Below are 22,589 nucleotides of genomic sequence, written 5' to 3'. Positions count from 1 at the left end.
AGTTGAGCAATTCTAGTCTAGCACCGGCAAAACTAAGAGAACACTTCCTTAAGCTGCATGGAGATGGAAAATACAAGAACACAACGCTCGCTGAATTCAAGGTGAAGAGAGCCAGATTCGATGAAAAGGCTACTCTGCCTGTTCTCGGCTTTGTACCCTTCAACAAACCGATCCTCACAGCATCCTACGAAGTTGCTTACCTGATCGCAAAGCAGGGCAAACCACACACCATTGGTGAAACACTCATAAAACCAGCTGTGTTGAAGATGGCGAATATCATGCTGGGAAAAGAGGCTGAAGTTAATTAAGTTATCCCAAATTCCTCTTTCAAATGACACCATCAGCGACAGAATAGAATGGAATCGGAGACATTTCTGTACCCGCGGAACTGAAGCAAGCAATTGCCACGCACTTAGATGAGCTTGCAAAGTCTCTCGACGGATACTTCCCTACAAGAGAGTCATATCCAGCATGTGTGAGACAGCCGTTCACGTTTAGCGTTGAGACAACAGATGTCAATGATGAATACCTCGATGAAATCATTGAAATTCAGCAGAGCCAGGTTCAACAGCAACTCTTCAGAACAACAACGCTTTCAACGTTTTGGTGTCAACAAATGGTAATGTACCCTGTTATTGCTAAGAAAGCTCTGGAGATTTTCATACCGTTTGTTACAACATATCTTTGCGAGCAATCCTTTTCGAGGATGCTGGACATAAAAACGAAGAAAAGGAACAGACTTTGTTGCGAAAATGACATGAGAGTGGCACTTGCCAAGGTGAAGCCACGCATTTCTGAACTGGTCTCTGAAAGGCAACAGCAGAAGTCATACTGATTTGCAGTAAATATTCATTATTATGTTTTTGTTTTTGTGTGAAAATCATGTTTTGATGATTTTGTTCTTTGAACACACGGTGTTGATTTGATGCACGGTTCATTTTGTGCACCAGTAAAATATATACCTATGTTTTGAATTTGAAAAAATCATATTTTATTTTTCCAATTAAGAAGGGTTCGGTGAATGCGCATTTTTCAGGGAAGCCAGAAACCAATATACACAGGCAGTTAGAACAGCCAAGGCTAGCTTTTTCAAGCAGAAATTTGCTTCCTGCAACACAAATTCAAAAAAGTTCTGGGACACCGTAAAGTCCATGGAGAATAAGAACACCTCCTCCCAGCTTCCAACCGCCCTGAAGATAGGAAACACTGTCACCACCGACAAATCCACTATAATTGAGAATTTCAATAAGCATTTTTCTACGGCTGGCCATGCTTTCCACCTGGCTACCCCTACCCGGGACAACAGCACTGCCCTCCCCTCTGCTACTCGCCCAAGCCTTCCCCATTTCTCTTTCTCCCAAATACAGTCAGCTGATGTTCTTAATGAGCTGCAAAATCTGGACCCTTACAAATCAGCCGGGCTAGATAATCTGGACCCTTTCTTTCTAAAACTATCTGCTGAAATTGTTGCCACCCCGATTACTAGCCTCTTCAACCTCTCTTTCGTGTCGTCTGAGATCCCCAAAGATTGGAAAGCAGCTGCGGTTATCCCCCTCTTCAAAGGGGGGGACACCCTTGACCCTAACTGCTACAGACCTATATCTATCCTACCCTGCCTTTCTAAGGTCTTCGAAAGCCAAGTCAACAAACAGATTACCGACCATTTCGAATCACACCACACCTTCTCCGCTATGCAATCTGGTTTCAGAGCTGGTCATGGGTGCACCTCAGCCACGCTCAAGGTCATAAACGATATCGTAACCGCCATCGATAGGAAACAATACTGTGCAGCCGTATTCATTGACCTGGCCAAGGCTTTTGACTCTGTCAATCACCACATCCTCATTGGCAGACTCGACAGCCTTGGTTTCTCTAATGATTGCCTCGCCTGGTTCACCAACTACTTCTCTGATAGAGTTCAGTGTGTCAAATCGGAGGGTCTGTTGTCCGGGCCTCTGGCAGTCTCTATGGGGGTGCCACAGGGTTCAATTCTTGGACCGACTCTCTTCTCTGTTTACATCAATGATGTCGCTCTTGCTGCTGGTGATTCTCTGATCCACCTCTACGCAGACACTATTCTGTATACTTCTGGCCCTTCTTTTGACACTGTGTTAACAACCCTCCAGGCGAGCTTCAATGCCATACAACTCTCCTTCCGTGGCCTCCAACTGCTCTTAAATACTAGTAAAACCAAATGCATGCTCTTCAACCGATCGCTGCCTGCTCCTGCCCGCCTGTCCAACATCACTACTTTGGACGGCTCTGACTTAGAATATGTGGACAACTACAAATACCTAGGTGTCTGGTTAGACTGTAAACTCTCCTTCCAGACCCACATCAAACATCTCCAATCCAAAGTCAAATCTAGAATTGGCTTCCTATTCCGCAACAAAGCATCCTTTACTCATGCTGCCAAACATACCCTTGTAAAACTGACCATCCTACCAATCCTCGACTTCGGTGATGTCATTTACAAAATAGCCTCCAAAACCCTACTCAATAAATTGGATGCAGTCTATCACAGTGCCATCCGTTTTGTCACCAAAGCCCCATATACTACCCACCACTGCGACCTGTACACTCTCGTTGGCTGGCCCTCGCTTCATACTCGTCGCCAAACCCATTGGTTCCAGGTCATCTACAAGACCCTGCTAGGTAAAGTCCCCCCTTATCTCAGCTCGCTGGTCACCATAGCAGCACCTACCCGTAGCACGCGCTCCAGCAGGTATATCTCTCTAGTCACCCCCAAAACCAATTCTTCCTTTGGACGCCTCTCCTTCCAGTTCTCTGCTGCCAATGACTGGAACGAACTACAAAAATCTCTGAAACTGGAAACACCTATCTCCCTCACTAGCTTTAAGCACCAGCTGTCAGAGCAGCTCATAGATTACTGCACCTGTACATAACCCATCTACAATTTAGCCCAAACAACTACCTCTTTACCTACTGTATTTATTTATTAATTTATTTTGCTCCTTTGCACCCCATTATTTCTGTCTCTACTTTGCACTTTCTTCCAATGCAAATGAACCATTGCAGTGTTTTTTTTTAGTTTTTATTTTACTTGCTGTGTTGTACTCACTTCGCCTCCATGGCCTTTTTATATTTTTATTTATTTATACATATATCTGTTTGCCTTCACCTCCCTTATCTCACCTCACTTGCTCACATTGTATATAGACTTATTTTTTTATTTTTTTCACTGTATTATTGACTATATGTTTGTTTTTACTCCATGTGTAACTATGTGTTGTTGTATGTGTCGAACTGCTTTGCTTTATCTTGGCCAGGTCGCAATTGTAAATGAGAACGTGTTCTCAATTTGCCTACCTGGTTAAATAAAGGTTAAATAAAATAAAATAAAAAATATGAAACTGGTGGGGTTCAGTACCTCCAACAAGGTTAAGAACCACTGAGCTATCCACTGACGCATTTTGATAAATCTCGCTAATTTTTCAGAATAAAAGCTTGAAACTATGTCTAAAGACTGTTCACACCCTGTGGAAGCCATTGGAAAAGGAATCTGGTTGATATCCCTTAAAGTGGAGGAACAGCGGGCAATGGAACAGGGATTTCTCAAAATAAGAGGCACTTCCGGGTTGGATTTCCTCAGGTTTCGCCTGCAAAATCAGTTCTGTTATACTCACAGACAATATTTTCACAGTTTTGGAAACTTTAGAGTGTTTTCTATCCTAATCTGTCAAGTATATGCATATTATAGCATGTGGGCCTGAGAAATAGGCAGCTTACATTGGGAACGCAATTTTTTCCAAACATAAAAATTCTGGCCCCTAGCTTCAAGAGGTCAAGAGGTTACCCCCAAGCCATAAGATTCCTGAACATCTAATCAAATGGCTACCCAGACTATTTGCATTGCCCCCCCTCCCCCCCTTACACTGCTGCTACTCTCTGTTATTATCTATGCTATCTATGCATAGTCACTTAAATAACTCTACCTACATGTACACTACTGTTCAAAAGTTTGGGGTCACATTGCTTTTGAAAGAAAAGCTAGGACATGTCACATTTTTTGTCCATTATAATAACATCAAATTGATCAGAAATACAGTGTAGACATCTGTCTCAACATCAACAGTGAAGAGGCGACTCTGGGATGCTGACCTTCTAGACAGAGTTGCAAAGAAAAAGCCATATCTCAGACTGGCCAATTAAAATAAAATATTAAGATTGACAGAAGAACACAGGCACTGGACAGAGGACTCTGCCTAGAAGGCCAGCATCCCAGAGTCGCCTCTTCACTGTTGACGTTGAGACTGGTGTTTTGCGGGTACTATGTAATGAAGCTGCCAGTTGAGGACTTTTGAAACATCTGTTTCTCAAACTAGACACTCTAATATACTTGTCCTCTTGCTCAGTTGTGCACCGGGGCCTCCCACTCCTCTTTCTATTCTGGTTAGAGACAATTTGCGCTGTTCTGTGAAGGGAGTAGTACACAGCGCTGTACGAGATCTTCAGTTTCTTGGAAATTTCTCGCATGGAACAGCCTTCATTTCTCAGAACAAGAATAGTCTGACGAGTTTCAGAAGAAAGTTATTTGTTTCTGGCCATTTTGAGCCTGTAATCGAATCCACAAATGCTGACACTCCAGATAGTCAACTAGTCTAGAGGCCAGTTTTATTGCTTCTTTAATCAGAATAACAGTTTTCAGCTGTGTTAACATAATTGCAAAAGGGTTTTCTAATGATCAATTAGCCTTTTAAAAATATAAATTTTGATTAGCTAACACAACGTGCCATTGGAACACAGGAGTGATGGTTGCTGATAATGGACCTCTGTATGCCTATGTAGATATTCTATTAAAAATCTGCCGTTTACAACATTAACAATGTCTACACTGTATTTCTGATCAATTTGATGTTATTTTAATGGACATTTTTTAAAATTTTCTTTCAAGAACAAGGACATTTCTAAGTGACCTCAAACTTTTGAAAGGTAGTGTATCTGCATATATATATTTAATATATATATAAACATATATCGGGTGGTGATTAAATAATCACCATCCAATCATGAATAATTATCATTTAGGGTGTGGCATAATAACACGTTCCTTCTGTGGGTTACTGACAGTCACAGAAACATAGGGAGTGGTGTATTTTTTAAATTATTATTATTATTACTGATGGGACTATAGTTTTTTTCACCGGATATATCATATTGCTGCAAACGTACAGGAGTTCTCAAACATATTAAAGGTGATTTTACACTTTTAACATGTTTTTTCTTTCCACAATGAGTAGGTCAGACTGGGTACAAAATATGGATAACGCGCTGTGCACGCTTATTCTTAAAGTGTAAGTAAATCATTTGTAGGATAAACGTAAACTTTGCTCGTGTTGTTATTTGCCTTTCATTCTGAAAAGCAAAGTACCGTAAAATCGATACAGTGACCGCACTGACACTCGACACTACGATGTACGCGTTCATCGGATGGTGTGACGTAAAACTACGACGACAGAAGTGCGTGTGACAGATCGTGGAGCTGAAGAAAAACAAAAAACTTTGGGAATAACATGTCCTTCTACTGTTCGACCAACATGCTCTGCCTATTAACGCACGAGATATGCAACGAATGAACTAATAGGCGACAAGCGTATTATATTTACGTTTTTTTTTAAAGTCGCAATTCGAGTTTGTCAGGTAGAAGAAGCTGGGAAAACAGAAATAACGTTCCGTGTGTTCGTTAATGAACGTGGAATAAGAGTCGGGGAACACATCAGCAGGCGAAATTCAGACTCTCCCGGATCCTACTGCTTGGAACAATTGTTTGCATGCAGCAAAGGTAAAATTATATAAACTTGACCTTAACCAACATTAGCATATCGTAAAGCTTGCCTAAACTGCTGAGCCTCAACTACACACATAGCTAACCAGCGAACGTTAGTACTGTAACCAGCTCACATAAAATTTGCTAGCTAGGTTAAATAGCTAACGGTAACTTTTAGAGTAAAATGACAACAAGCTAGTTAAACTGTGGGTCAAATGTCTCGGCATGGGACAAATACATTTGTTTTTGTGTTTTTGTGGATATATGAAACATGCCAAGCATTAGAATCAGATGACATACTATTCAGTTAGCTAGCAAGCAAGCTATTTTAGCTATCCAGTTAACTGCTAACGTTAGCTATCAAAATTCAGTCTGTTTAGTTTGCTGACAAACTACCTTGGGTAAGCAATTTGAATACTGTACATATTTCAACATTTACAAACTTATCTAACTAACATTAACAATGTGTGGCTACTTACCTAGTTTTAATTTTTACTAGCTAGATGACTATAACTAGATGCTAATATGGCTAGCCAGCTCTAAGACAGTCTGTGTGTGTTGTAACAAACGTTAGCTAACTGAAGTTCCCATTTTATCGCAAACCATGTCTGCTTTGGTGACAGAATATTTATGACCTGATGACATAACTACTACTAGACATGATAACCTCGAGTAAACAGTAAAAAGCTAGTTTTATGACAGTGAGTGTTAGCTACCATCTGCTTCCCTTTTCAATAATCAAAATAGTTGATTATGGTATTGTAATAACATTTGTTATATATTAAATGACACACTATAACTCATAGCTAAATTATATGTAGCTATAATTATGCAAAGAAGTTGTAACTAAAATATATATATATTTTCTTCTATCTTAATTTACAAACTTCATTACAACTGAGCGTTTTATTCAGTGTTTCATCTAATCCAGTAGGGAGTGAGGGATTCCACCAGTGACCCATTCATTCCTTCAGTTTGCAGGATGATGGGTTTCCAGCTTATCATACCAGTGAAATATACGACTTGGAGAAAGGGACATGTCCGATATAGTTACATTGACACTTGATTCCACCATGTCCCCACTTCACAAACAGAAAATGAAGCAGTTCAACTGAAGTTTGAACCATAGTGAATCCTCTGTTGTTTTAGCAGTTGATCAGGTTTTGAGTTGGCCTAGTTGTTGTTTGTTTGTCTATCGAGTAGAGCATTAGTGGAAACAGTTGCGTAATGGCTGTACTAGTGTTTGTGTTAAAGGCTAATGTCAGGGATGTGTTTTACTGTTGTTTGTAGGGCTGTGACGATACAAGTATCACAATATTTGTTCCCATGACAAAAATGAAATCACAAAGCAGACTTAATTCTTTGGTCCTTTAAAAACCTGCTGTATGTAAAATATTGTGTGCTATAGCTTGAAAAATAAATAAACGTGACTCTGAATGACAACATAATGATGTTTGTTTCCAACATTAGGGCTGTTTTCCTGAAGAAGTTAATTCCGCTTCGTGTTTTGTTTCCTTGACATGAGACTAATGACTATCGCGATACTGGTATCGTCCCGGCCCTACTTTCCAGTAGAGCGTTAGTGGAAACAGTTGCGTAATGGCTGTGCTAGTGTTTGAGTTTCTCCGAAACTCTTGTCCCCCCAGTAGATACCAGAGAGAAGCAGCCCACACTGTGGGCCGAAGGGCACTCGGAATACAGAGTAGAAACGGTGATGATGCCGTTGTGTTATCATCAACTGTCTAGCCTCTCTGTGTGTGTGTGTGGGTTTAATTTTTTCTCTGTTTCTCCCATATACTCCCTCATTCTTACTTTCCTTCAATCCTATTTCAGTTCATCCCCATCAGTCCATATTTTACTACCTCTTCAACTCCCACAAACTCTCCAACACTTACTTATTAAATCGCTCTCTTTCCTTCTTTTCTCTCTCTTCCTCTTTTACCCCTGCTTCCCCCTTTTGGGGGGCTTTATGGCAGGGGGTAACACTGTCTGTCTGGAGAGTTGAGTTTCCTTCCTTATACCCATGGCATTAATGCTAGCTCTGTCTCTCTCAGCTCTCTTGGTGGTGAGCTGTTACACACACACACACACACACACACACACACACACACACGTCTGGCTGTTGGGGTCATTTTAGACTAGCTGGGAGGTAGGCCTAGCTAATGTCAGGGATGTGTTTACCATTGTTTGTAGGGCTGTTACGATATAAGTATCACACTTCTTTTTTTTCATGGCAAAAATGGAAACAAGAAGCACACAACTCTTTGGTCCATTAAAAACCCGGTGGTTATAAAATATTGTGTGCTATAGCTTGAAAAATAAATAAACGTGACTCTGAATGACAACATAATGATGTTTGTTTCCAACATTGTGACTGTTTTCCTGAAGAAGTTAAATCCGCATCGTGTTTTGTTTTCTTGCCACTATCCTAACGAGTATCGCGATACTGGTATCGTCCTGGCCCTAGTTGTTTGTCTAGATTGGTCCAAATTTTTCCGTTGTCAAGCCAGGTAGCAATTAACAAGCAACAGTTGTTTGCCAGCAGAGTCTATAAGCAGGGTTTAAGGGGTCTGTGAATAGCACTCTCTTCAGAAAGTGGGTGGATCTATCCAATTAGATGCTTAATTGCATTACTCAACTTATTATGGGTTTAGTGGTCATGAAGCAAGGTAAGCTACCAGCTCTGGGGTGCCATCTCAGTGATATGGGCCTGTTGCAGTGGGCAAACAAGCTTATTGGACAAAGGCTTCTTTACTCTATTTGTTTAGTTTAAATTAGTAGTTAATATAACTATAGAGGTTAGCAAGCCAGGGGTCTTTAACCTTTTCTTGCCCAGGGACACCCTCCCAGGCAAACCGGCGACCCAGGAACCCCTTGATGGCAAGGGGAAGTAATCAACATTTTAAGATGAATAGATTTGGTAGACAGTTTTCCATTATTTTGACCTCCCCACATTATAATTTGATGAGGAAGTGTAAATTCTAACATGGCTTATTAGCTAGAAAGGTAACTTAAAACACATTTTCACTAAGAGCAGCTGTTTAGCTAGTTAAACAAAGGTTATCCATGTCTTGGCAAAAATGTACATCCAAGTCAAGAAAGCTTACCAGCGGCACTTGCCGCCAGGGTTACAGTCAATTCTATTTCAATTCAGGAAGTACACTGAAATTCCAATTCTCTTCAATGCTTTTCAATTAGGACAAATTTGAACTGAGGTTGACTTTCTGAATTGATATGGAATTGACCCCAACCCATCTTGTCGCCTATTCGTAGGTGCTTTTTCAAAGCCTTTGTCAGATTGTGTCATTGACTCCAATGTGTGTAATTTGCTCAATAATAGTAGTTGAGAAAGAGAACATTAAAAAAAAGTATCCTCTTTTCTACTTTAGGTATGTAATAAAAAGGTGTATTGTTGTTGCTAGCAATAAATATTTTTGTGGACCCCCGGTTGAATACCCTAGCTATAAGCATCTAGCCACGCTCTTCGTAGAAGCAGAATACAATGCTACAGTTGGCGTCTGTGATGTTCATGTTAAATGACTGTGTCCCTTTAAGAGCGTACAAGAGTTATGGACTAAGGGAGAGAGAACCGGAGGAAGAAAGCCAACCTAAAATGTAAGAGTACAGGGCAGAATGTATATAAATGAGCCCAGGGTTCACATATTCCTCACATTGGATTCCCCTTTTATTACTAAGAACCGCTACACCACAGGGTCATGTTCTTTTTTTAAAATTCTATAAACAGCCTATCATTCCTCCTCAGCCTATCATTTGATCACGTCTTTGGCATTTGGGTAGTCACTGGTAATATTTAATGTACAATGCATTTTCTGTGATTATTGAAGTGAACAACAGCAGTTTTAGTTGTAGTGGCACCACACCCGACTAGAGCTGTGTGAAGGACACGTTGTGTGGTTTCACACCTCATCGGTCTGACTAGGCAGTTCGTTACCACTGTGTGAAAGGACACAGACTTGTGGGTTGGCTTGGGCATGTCTGCTGATGTTGATTCATTCATGCTGCAATGGGAGGTGCAGCAGGCACTTGTTAGTGCCAATTGGTGATTTAGAAATGTCCTGTACAAGTTTTTCCACGTCATTGTAGTTTGTTTATGGTCGTTGTTGTGTGTATTTTAGGAGAATGTAGTCAGGGTTGCAAAATTCCAGTAACTTTCTCAAAATTCCCCAGTTTTAAGGAAAGTTACCATAATTTTGCAACCCTAGGAGAATGTACTGTCAGGACTGTAATGGTCTGTCCATGTTCCTTCTAAGTCATTTGCTTTAAATACTTATATAGTAACAGTTGGGCTTTGGGCTATATATTATCTTAAAATGTTGTATGTGGATTAACATTTATACAATGTTCTTTCATTGTTTAGAAAACCAGGAGCAAGGCTACCTGTTGTAGCCATAAGCATAGACCTAGTTGAAGTTTATAGGCTAGTATTTTGTATTTCGCAAGGATGTTGCAAGAACTTCCAAAACTTTGTTTTGTGTGGAAGAAGATTCATCTGTCTACATTGACACTAAGCCTTGTTGATTCTTTCTTTCATAAGCAACACACTACAGTCACAACTCAGTTACTAGGCCTATATCTGCTGCCTTCAGTCAATCATGACTTGTGGTTAAGTTTCTACCCGGGTGAGTTTAGACTTGTCCACCCACACACAACCTGTCATATTGGTTTGCCCTAGTAGAAGCATGTTTGAAAGGGGTCATTTTGTCTCTTATGACTGTGTTAATGGAAACCAGTCCATTCATGCTTTCAGTATACGACAGAAACCCGTAACCTAGATTGCAAATGCACCCATATACGTCATGAATATAGAATGTGTAGACTTGACTGATGTATAACATTGTGGTGGCATTCATATCTTTGTGGTAAGAGATGCAAGTAAGAACAGGCAGAATTCATCTAGGTCAGTTGAAGAGCTAATAATTGATGAGCTCCATAGAATCCACCTACGCCATGTTCCTCTCCATTTAAAAGACTCCCTCTGGTCTTTCACAATGTGCGTTTACCACTGATCTGGGTCGGAAGTGAAAGGTCGTCCCATTCAGTGTGTTTTAGTGGGCACGGAGGGAGGAGCAGCAGTTCATCTGCTCGGTTTCACATGAGAGGAGAGATTGGAGGGGGGGGGGGGGGGGGCAGGGTGGAGAGAAGGGACTGGGGTTGGGAGCAGGAGAGGACTCAGGAAATGCACAATTCACAACATCAATCACCCACGCAGAGTTCCACAAACAGGGACCAGACAGAGACCTGTTGGAATACTGGTACAATTCAACCCTACTGCCCTTCCTCGAAGCAATCACAGATCTCTGAGAGCATTATTGGTGAAAGTAATTTGGTGGAAACTTCTCCAGTAAACTCTGAACTTGATTGGCTCTATTGTAGTGCTGAGCGATTAGTGCTTTGAGGTCGTTTCGATTAGGAAACAAACAATCACTTTTAAATGTTATTAAATGCACTATGTATTATGTGTGTTGAATGCTGTAACAACACAGAACAAACAATTAATACAAGTCCCATGATGATAGTGACTCTCCATTACTACTTATTAACCATCATTTATTTACATTACTTTACTTTAATAAAATATTTAACTTGTGTATATTACATTTGTTTTATTTGATGAATTTATAATTTTTTCCCCAAGTCATCTCATCTTTATAGAGCTGCTGCCTAGGTTGTCTTGACAAAATCACTATTTCAGTAGTTCTTCAGGGTAAATAAGGCATGGTTTTATGACCGCTGAATACTAACTAACTATTAATCACTTAGATCATGTATTTTCAGGTAGAGATGCCTTGCGAAGCAACTGCTCTCTATCCATCTCGATGGCACATTGTTCTCTCTTTTACTTAGCAGGTGTAATTTGATAACAAGATGGCACCGACAGACATGGTCGCCCTGTTCCTATCTCCTAGCCAACTTTGCAGTATTTTTTTTATTTTATAATTTTTATGTTACCAAACTCAACAGTTAATATTTTCCAGTGATGAAGACTTGGATGTCTCATGGTATGGTGGGGTATACAAAATTCAAAAGGCACTCGCACATCTGAGCAATCTTTTTTGCAGGTGCATGGCAACAGTTGAACAAGATGAAGGAAAAGGGAAACCGCACACTGCTCTTGATAGTATCACTGATCTTTAATAAGCTTACGTATCGGCCTCACGGCCTTCATCAGAGCGTTTATGAATTAAAAAAAAAAATGGTGGGATATACAAAATGGGTCAACTTTGAGCACCTCTTATCTTCTGAATGTTTTGGCATATACAAATATGTATGGAAAGTTTTGTTCAAATCAAAAGTGATTGAAATCAAACGGAACGACCCTCCAGCCAGTAGATTAGTTCTGGCCCAGCCAGCCTCTCATTCCTGTTTAAGGATCCACCCCTTTTTTTTTCTTCCAATTTTCACCTAAAATAACATACCCAAATCTAACTGCCTGTAGCTCAGGCCCTGAAGCAGGGATATGTATATTCTTGGTACCATTTGAAAGGATACACTTTGACGTTTGTGGAAATGTGAAGGGAATGCAGGAGAATATAACACAATAGGTCTGGTAAAAGATAATGCAAAGAAAAAAACAACTGTTCTTTTGTATTTTTTTGTACAATCTTTGAATTGCAAGAGAGATGCCAAAATGTATTATTCCAGCCCAGGTGCAATTTAGATGTTGGCCACTAGATGGCAGCAGTGTATGTGCAAAGTTTTAGACTGATTTTTACATTTTCTGTTCAAAATTGTGTCAAGACTGCCCAAATGTGCCTTTGTTTATTAATAACTTTTCATGTTCAAAATTGTGCACTCTCCTCAAACAATAGCATGATATTCTTTCACTGTAAAAGCTACTGTATATTGGACAGTGCAGTTAAATTAACAAGAATTTAAGCTTTCTGACAATATCAGATATGTCTATGGCCTGGGAAATTCTTTGGTTACTTACAACCTCATGCTAATCGCATTAGCCTACCTTAGCTCAACCGTCCCATGGAAGGGACACTGATCCCGAAGAAGTTTTAAGATGTTCTAATTTAACACTTAATGCATTCCTTGTTTTGTCTTAATCACAGCAACGCTGGGGATTGTTGGGCAAGTTTTTTGAAGTTTAGCAATTTGATCCCCTGCTGGGGTCTCCGGGCAGTCAGGCTCACCTAGCCAATGTCATTGATTGGTCAGAGAATGGGTTGTCATTGGTCATGTCACCATTATAGGGTATTTCAATATTTCTTCCATGACAAAAAATGAAAACACAAAGTAGACCAAATTCTTATGTCCTTTTAACCTGTTTTATGTCAAATATTGTGTGCTATAGCTTGGAAAATAAATACATCTGACTCTGGATGACAACACAATGATGTTCGTTTCCAACATTAGAGCTGTTTTCCTAAAGAATTTAAGTCCACTTCCTGTTTTGTTTCCTTGCCACGATACTAACGAGTGTTGAACATGACATGACAATGAACTTCTAAAAACAAGATTAAAATGATGCATTATGTTCAATGTTAAAAACAGTGTTAAGAATCATTGTAATAATAAATTAATAGTAGTTATTGAAATACAATAATTCAACCTTCAAACATTAAAATATAAAATACAAAGTGTTTTTCTACATTACAATTTTGAGAAAAAGTTAAATGTTTCTTTGTAGTCTCGTGGACAAGTTTTTCTGATTCTAATATTAAAACATCAACTTATGTGATTTAAGTTTGTACAGAACATTGCAAGATTAAAATTGAGAATTTAAGTTTAATTGTGCAAACAATTCATGAGATTCAAACATTGAACACAAATAAATTATCACTTTGTTACCAAAGTTGTAACACTAACTCATTGAAGTTGACAATCAAACTTGCATTCTTAGAACAGTGTTTTTGATGTTGTTTAACTAGTGTGACATGAAAGCAGCCCAGTCTGTGTCAGACAACTGAGATGCTCTTGCGCTGAAGGGCTCGGGCTCACTGATCATTGACTTCACATCTCCCTCATAGTAGAAGGTTATGTCTGGCACATAGGGCCAGACAAAAACATTCCTCACTCCATGCTGCTGCATACAAGTGATCTGCACTTTCTCCCCAATCACCTTCAGTACCTGGCCTACAAAGGGGTGGTCTTTGTAGCTGACAATGACAAAACTGCCTAGACTTTCAGCAAGTGTTGACTTGGCTGCAGCTTCATCTTGCTGTTCCTCAGTAATGGTGTTCTCCTGATGGTGTTCTTCATTGAAGTTCACTTCCACAGCACTGAAACAGGTGTTGCAGATGCTTGGTCTGCTACAGAAGGAAGACACTTCAGTGTTTTATTTTCCCTGCCACTGTGGAGGTGACCTGGTGCAATTTCATGGTTCCTTTGACTCCAGCAAAGTTGTTTGGCACAGCTTCATTGTGCTTCGTGACGTCTGTAATCCAAAAGAACTTGATGCTCGATCCACTCTTCGAGTAGTTCGAATAACTCCTTGGGAATCTGGACATCCTCCCCCGTTGAATGTGTTTGTCTGCACAATGTGTCACAGCCCCACCCATGCCATCTGGTGCCCCCTTCCCGTTACCCTTTTCAGAGAAGTTCCAGGTGATTTGTCTGAATTCATAAATATATATGGCTGAGTAGGTACATGTTCTTCTTGTTTCTGTATTGGGTGACGGGACCATCGCTCGTCATGTGGAATGTCGTGATTTGTGGATTCTGTTCTTGACATCTCTTCTAAGGACCATCTCTTCCAGGTGAGCCCATACTGCTCTCTCATGTCTAAAGGAGTCAAATATGGTGGTGTAGGACTGGGTTTCCTCTGATGTGTACGCAACACTTGTATGGATCGTATCCTGCTGTCTACTCCCCCCAAAGTGGAACACCTGAATTTCTGTGGCTAATTTACAGAGTCAACAGTAATCTGTGTTCTGACGATAAAGCATTTGCTTGATAAAGGCATCGGCAAATTGACTCTCATTTAATATAGATAGATAGGATAGTAGTTATTTACATAAACTTATTTTCAGTATTAGCTGCTTGATGTGCTATACTATAAAACTGACAAAACACTCTTATCATACAAAACTTGTTTTTACATACAAGGAGATAATATGATGTATTTGTGTCTACCAAAAAATATATATAGATAACTTACTACATAGACAGACAAACATATTGACATCATTCAGTACAACCGTTGAATTTCTGGTAACTCCCAATGATCATTTTGGTTACACCGTATGACTTTTCTCACATATAAATGTTTTAGAGGCAACTGCTTATGGACACATGTGAACACTTTAACATTAAGTATGTATCTTGAGTATTGAAATAAAATATAAGCTTTTCAGATAATTCAACACTTAAATTTTTTTTTAGCGGTCGCACCGAATGATCAGAATTTTTGGCTAAAACCTGACAGGAAGTGGAAATGTAAACTTATCAAAGATTTACGAGAGACTTGCTAACCTTTTCTTAACTGAATTGTATCTCACAGGCATCTTCATGATGTCGCATCCTGTCACATGAGTACCATCATGTGATTTGATCCAAAATAGTGACTTCATGTCGGTCTCACCGAATGAGAATCATGAAGGCTGTTTATCCAGACATAAGTATTTAAAGTATTTAAAACCTTTCTGCCTAAACTGTCTTACCCATACAGACGTATAGTGCAATAGACCCTTAAAAAATCATGCCAGAATAATTGTTTGACAGTTTTGTTATGATTTGAGATGTCACTTTTTTAACCTTTTAGATCACTGAAAGTGACCCCCCCCCCCCCCTCCCCCCCCCCCCCCCCCCTCACATTTAAACATGAATTATTTTAGGACTGTAGTTACATACTATCAAAATAAAGTCGCACACCATGTATAAGGCTTACTGGATACCCTATCTAAAAACATTCACCCCTAGTGGTCTGATTATTGACTTTGATCTCAGGCCTTCTACATTTTATTAGCATACACCTAATATGTTCCCCCTCTTAATGATGCTCATTATACATTAAGGTTGAACCAAAATATTACATGTAAAAAAAAAAAAAAAAATCGAAATGATTATGTGAAATTGAATTAAACAATAATGTATATTGATGCTAATATGATGTACAATATTCCATTATGTTTCTATGATAACAATAGCGTAATATATTTAATATGCCATATACTGTTTTTTTTAAGTTTCACTAGTTAATTATAATTACCTTGATCATTATGACACACCCCTCACTATTGTCATTGGTTGCACTACTTACACAGTTTGTCTACATAACCTGGTTCAAGTATTCATGACATTACCCTGAGGAAGTCACAGTAATGCTGAAACGTTGGTAAATACCCATTAAATTGCTGGAAGTTTATACATGGAGTGTGCGACTTTCTTTATATTGATAGTTTAGTTTATTCGGCGTTAGTCAGGACCAAACAAGAAACGTCCTCTCACTGTCAACTGCGTTTATTTTCAGCAGACTTAACATGTGTAAATATTTGTATGAACATGACAAGATTCAACAGATGAGACAGGAACTGAACAAGTTCCACAGACATGTAATTAACAGAAATGGAATAATGTGTCCCTGAACAAGGGGGGGTCAAAATCAAAAGTAACAGTCAGTATCTGGTGTGGCCACCAGCTGCATTAAGTACTGCAGTGCATCTCCTCGTGGACTGCACCAGATTTACCAGTTCTTGCTGTGAGATGTTACCCCACTCTTCCACCAAGGCACCTGCAAGTTCCCAGACATTTCTGGGGGGGAATGGCCCTAGCCCTCACCCTCTGATCCAACAGGTCCCAGACGTGCTCAATGGGATTGAGATCCGGGCTCTTCGCTGGCCATGGCAGAACACTAACATTCCTGTTTTGCAGGAAATCATGCACAGAACGAGCAGTATGGCTGGTGGCATTGTCATGCTGGAGGGTCATGTCAGGATGAGCCTGCAGGAATGGTACCACATGACGGAGGAGGATGACTTCCCTGTAACGCATAGCGTTGAAATTGCCTGCAATGACAACAAGCTCAGTCCGATGATGCTGTGAAACACCGCCCCAGACCATGACGGACCCGCCACCTCCAAATCAATCCTGCTCCAGAGTACAGGCCTCGGTGTAAAAAAACGTGAATCCGACCATCACCCCTGGTGAGACAAAACTGCGACTCATCAGTGAAGAGCACTTTTTGCCAGTTCTGTCTGGTCCAGTGATGGTGGGTTTGTGCCCATAGGCGACGCTGTTGCCGGTGAGGACCTGTGTTACAACATGCCTACAAGCACTCAGTCCAGCCGCTCTCAGCCTATTGCGGACAGTCTGAGCACTGATGGAGGGATTGTGCGTTCCTGGTGCAACTCAGGAAGTTGTTGTTTCTATCCTGTACCTGTCCCGCACGTGTGATGTTCGGATGTACCGATCCTGTGCAGGTGTTGTTATGCGTGGTCTGCTACTGCGAGGACCATCAGCTGTCCATCCTGTCTCCCTGTAGTGTTGTCTTCGGTGTCTCACAGTACAGACATTGCAATATATTGCCCTGGCCACATCTGCAGTCCTCATGCCTCCTTGCAGCATGCCTAAGGCACATTCACGCAGATGAGCAGGGACCCTGGGCATCTTTCTTTTGGTGTTTTTCAGAGTCAGTAGAAAGGCCTCTTTAGTGTTCTAAGTTTTCATAACTGTGAGCTTTAATTGCCTACCGTCTGTAAGCTATTAGTGTCTTAACGACCGTTCCACAGGTGCATGTTCATTAATTGTTTATCGTTCATTGAACAAGCATGGGAAACAGTGTTTAAACCCTTTACAATGAAGATCTGTGAAGTTATTTGGATTTTTACGAATTATCTTTGAAAGACAGGGTCCTGAAAAAGGGACGTTTCTTTTTTTGCTGAGTTTATATATATCACATTTTACGTAAGGATCTAGACCCTTTACTCAGTACTTTGTTGAAGCACCTTTGGCAGCGATTACAGCATTGAGTATTCTTGGGTATGACGTTACAAGCTTGGCACACCTGTATTTGGGGAGTTTCTCCCATTCTTCTCTGCAGATCCTCTCAACCTCTGTCCGGTTGGATGGGGAGCGTTGCTGCACAGCTATTTTCAGGTCCATCCAGAGATGTTCGATCGGGGTCAAGTCCGGGCTCTGGCTGGTCCACTCAGGGACGTTCAGAGACTTGTCCCGAAGCCACTCCTGCGTTGTCTTGGCTGTGTGCTTAGGGTCGTTGTCCTGTTGGAATGTGAACCTTCGCCCCAGTCTGAGGTCCTGAGCCCTCTGGAACAATCTGCCATCTGTCAATGATGGATTTACGGTGGTGGGGTGTTGGACTGATCTTGTTGATCGTGTACATACCCTCTACAAACTGACTAAATGATGAAAACGATGCTGCTGGTAGCGGAATTCAATACAGCGGAGAGTTCCTACTACAATGTCGGGGGTACAGAATCTCAAACACAAACGTGCTGGATATCCCAATGATCCATCTAATCCCCGCTTTGCATTTGGGTTTGTAACCCACTCGCAGACAAACGTGGAAAATGCAGGGCAATCAGACACAGACTTTAAAAATTTAAGAACAAACTTCCCTTACCCACCACCTTGCTGATCAATGCCCAGTCACTGAGGGGGAAAGCGGATGAGTTGTCAGTGAATCTGCGCCTCCAACACGAATACTGGGAGGCCTGTTTGCTGGCGTTTACTGAGACTTGGCTCGATGATAGAGTCCCGGACAGAGAAGTGGAGCCGGCCGGCTTCACTCTGGTCAGAGCGGACTGTGATCTGACAGTCACAGTGAACATCACGGCGGGGGCGTCTGCCTGCTTGTCAGGGACCAGTGGTGGATCTTGGTAAGAGAGATTCTGTACCCCCGATATTGAACTGCTTTCTGCGTCACTGCAACCCTACCATCTGCCCCGAGAGTTCCCCCAATTGTTTGTTACCGTTGTGTACATTCAACCGAAAGCTAATATAACAAAGGCATCAGAGGACATATAATCTGGCACAGAAACTGGAATTCATCTCCCCTGTTGCATCCACATTTATTTTAGGGGATTTTAACAACTGTACTTTGCACGAAGTCCTGCGCACACACCACCAGTATGTAAAATGTCACACTAGGAAAAATAAGACTCTTAATTTGTGCTATGGGACAATACCAGTTGTGTTCCCGGCCACCACCTGGGGACATCAGACCACAATGTTGTCTACCTCAGGCCAACCTACTGTCAGCTCCTGGAGAGGGAGAAACCCATAGTTAAAACTGTCCAGATCTGGAAGGACAACAGTATCACTTGTCTCCAGGGGTGTTTTGACTGTACTATGTGGAAGGTATTTGAGGACAGCAGCTCTGATCTTGATGAACTCAGATGTTGTTTCAGACTATGTAAACTTCTGTGTTGAGTCAGTTGTGCCTACTAAGACCTGTAAAATTTTCCCAAACAATAAGCCTTGGGTATCAAAACATCTAAAATCACTACTTGATAGGAAGAAGGCAGTTTATGCTGAGTGTGATAGACAGGCTTTAAGAGATGTACAACGTGAGATCAAAAGACAGATACTGGTGGACAAGGAGGCATACAAGCAAATGGTGGAGAGGACCATCTCCTCAGGAAACTCAAGGGTGGCCTGGCAAGGGATTAGATCCATGGCTAGTGCCCTCCACATAGGCAGGGGAAAAACCAGTGCTGACCTTAGGAGACATGAGGGCCAGAACATGGCTAATGAACTGAATGTTTTCTTCTCAAGATTTGAATCAGACAATCTTGTGTCGTAGGTAAAACAAATGGAAGCATCATTACAAATGTTTGAGAGGGTTGTTAAACAGGCTGATGTTTTGAAGTTGTTCAGGGGATGTAACACACACAAAAGCTCAGGCCCAGACAAAAGAACTGACATGTGTTAAAGCACTGTGCTGAACAATTGGCTGGTGTTTTTACAGACATTTTCCAATCCTCGCTTGACCAGCAGCACATACCAGTATTGTGGAAAAACTCAATTATACCAATTCCGAAAGCATCTTAACCCTCTGTGCTGAATGACTACCACCCTGTCGCCTTGACATCCTTAGTAATGAAATGCCTTGAGAAAATTGTGAAAAGTCATATTCTCAGCGTCACCCAGAAGCTCCTCGACCCATTTCAGTTTGCCTATCAGAGGAGTTGATGATGCCATTCTTACTCTCCTCAAATCCCATGTCAGGGTTTTGTTTGTTGACTTTTCTTCTGCCTTCAACACAATCCAGTCTTACGTTCTGGCACAGAGACTCATTCTGGACTTCTCCTTAGATGGGGGGCTGGTTTTGTGGCTGTTGGACTTCCTGAGCCAACAGTCACAGCGGGTCAAAATAGGTCCCCATGTGTCGTACATAGGCAACACCAACACAGGCTCTCCTCAGGGATGTGTTGTACTAGTTCCCATCCTGACAGACACCTTGTTAAGTTCGCTGATGACGAGGAACACCATGGCCAGGTCCTAAATTACTTTGTAGAGTGGTGTGACGAATCTCACTTGGTCCTCAATACCAATAAGACCAAAGAGATGTGCATAGACTTCAGGAAGTGTACAACACCTACCTCAGCAACATCAACCAGAGGTCAGAATATAGAGATTGTAGAGGAATACAAATATCTAGGTGTCCTCTTGGACAATAAGCTTCAGTGGAGTTAATGTACAGACCTGATCTACAAAAAGAGTCAACAGACTACTTTCTCAAAAAGCTGGGATCTTTTAATGTTAATTGTACTATACTGACTCTGTTTTACAAATCTTTCATTTAGTGTTTTAACTGTTTGTATTGTTTGTTGGTTTGGCAATGCCACTGTCAGCCAGATAAATATGCTGAGAAGGATTTTCACCACAGCAAGCAAGGTACTTGGAGTCAAACAGACAGGCCTGGATGAGATCTTTAACCTGTCTAGGATGAGGGTGCCGCTAGCGGCACTCCCCCCCCACCCCCACTGAAAAGGCAGAGCCGCGAAATTCAAAAAAAATATTTTTTTTAAATATTTAACTTTCACACATTAAAGTCCAATACAGCTAATGAAAGACACAGATCTTGTGAATCCAGCCAACATGTCCGATTTTTAAAATGTTTTACAGGGAAGACACAATATGTAAAGATGTACATCTATTACCTAAAAACACATTAGCATAATCCACCATCTTTTATTTGTCCACCAACACCAGTAGCTATCACCAATTCGGCTAAACTAAGATATTTATAGCCCCTAACCAAGAAAAAAACTCATCAGATGACAGTCTGATAACATATTTATGGTATGGGATAGGTTTTGTTAGAAAAAAGTGCATATTTCAGGTAGATGGCATAGGTTACAATTGCACCCACCGTCACAAATGGACTAGAAAAACTACATAGAGCAACGTGTTTACCTACTTACTAATCATCAAACATTTCGTAAAAATACACAGCATACACTAATCGAAAGACACAGATCCTGTGAATACAGACAATATTTCAGATTTTCTAAGTGTCTTACAGCGAAAACACAATAAATCGTTATATTAGTATAGCACATAGCAGCCCAGCATTGATTCTAGCCAAAGTGAGCGATAACGTCAACATCGCCAAAATATATTAATTTTTTCACTAACCTTCTCAGAATTCTTCAGATGACACTGCTGTAACATCATATTACACAATCCATATAGAGTTTGATCGAAAATGTTTATATTTAGCCACCAAAATCATGGTTAGACAATGTGAAATGTAGCCCAGCTGGTGAGAAAATGTCCGTGCGCCATATTAGACAGTGATCTACTCTTATACATAAATACTCATAAACGTGACTAAAAAATATAGGGTGGACAGGGATTGATAGACAATTTAATTCTTAATACAATCGCGGAATTACATTTTTTAAATTATCCTTACTTTTCAATACAGTTTGCGCCAAGCGAAGCTACGTCAAAAAACATGGCGTCCTAAGCCACTAACATTTTTCGACAGAAACACGATTTATCATAATAAAAATGTCCTACTTTGAGCTGTTCTTCCATCAGTATCTTGGGCAAAGGATCCTTTCTTGGGTCTAATCGTCTTTTGGTGGAAAGCTGTCCTCTTGCCATGTGGAAATGCCAACTGCGTTCGGGATGAACTGGAAGCGTGCCCAGCAATTCACAGCGTTTCAGAAATAAATGTCCCAAAATCGCACTAAACGGATATAAATTGCTATAAAACGCTTTAAATTAACTACCTTATGATGTTTTTAACTCCCATAACGAGTAGAAACATGACCAGAGTAATATTACTCCCTCCACTAATGCTTGGAACAAGTGCGGGTCGATGTCCTCCAGGCGCATTACGCAGCAAGAAAAGAGTTCCTAGCTACAGGGTTTTTTAATTTGTAGTGCCTGTGAACGCGCAATCGACCCCATTCAAATCGTCATCACGTAAAGGCATCCAGGGGAAGACGTAAGCAGTGTCCGTATACTCATAGCAATAACTGCGGCCTTTTAACTGACTCCAGATCAGGGGCCAACATTTCTGAAATCTGACTCCATGTCAGGGAAATTGCTGTAGAATGGGTTCTGTTCGACTTAGAGACAAAATTTCAACTCCTATAGAAACTATAGACTGTTTTCTATCCAATAATAATAATAATATGCATATTGTACGATCAAGAATTTTGTGGGAAGCCGTTTCAAAAATTACACGATTAGCATAAATAGTGACAACAGCGCCCCCATCCTCAACAGGTTAAGGTCAGGGCCCTCCGCAAGGCTCACAAAATCATTTTAGACCCAGCCCCCGTTGTACCCGGACTTTGAACTACTCCCCTCTGGGCGCAGGTATAGGGCACTGAGGCTATCCGGAACATATCCCAGT

The 22,589-nt window shown here is 40.8% G+C and overlaps 1 protein-coding gene across 6 annotated transcripts in view; it reads left to right on the top strand.

The window, feature by feature from the left end:
* Nucleotides 1–5,472: 5,472 nt before the first annotated feature.
* The window catches only part of LOC129815897 (peroxisome proliferator-activated receptor delta-like), a 54,278-nt gene continuing 37,161 nt past the window's right edge, over nucleotides 5,473–22,589 (top strand). For 3 of the 6 annotated variants that reach the window (XM_055870082.1, XM_055870083.1, XM_055870081.1), the window contains exon 1: nucleotides 5,475–5,803. The gene's annotated coding sequence lies outside the window, so the exon portion shown is untranslated. Of the gene's footprint in view, nucleotides 5,804–22,589 lie in introns of all 6 variants that reach the window. The other 3 variants (XM_055870084.1, XM_055870085.1, XM_055870086.1) reach the window with 3 other exon arrangements.

Source organism: Salvelinus fontinalis, chromosome 18 (genome assembly GCF_029448725.1).
Source record: "Salvelinus fontinalis isolate EN_2023a chromosome 18, ASM2944872v1, whole genome shotgun sequence".
Taxonomy (NCBI): domain Eukaryota; kingdom Metazoa; phylum Chordata; class Actinopteri; order Salmoniformes; family Salmonidae; genus Salvelinus; species Salvelinus fontinalis.
The sequence above is the reverse complement of the archived record's forward strand: the minus strand, read 5'-3'. Positions and strand labels throughout refer to the sequence as shown.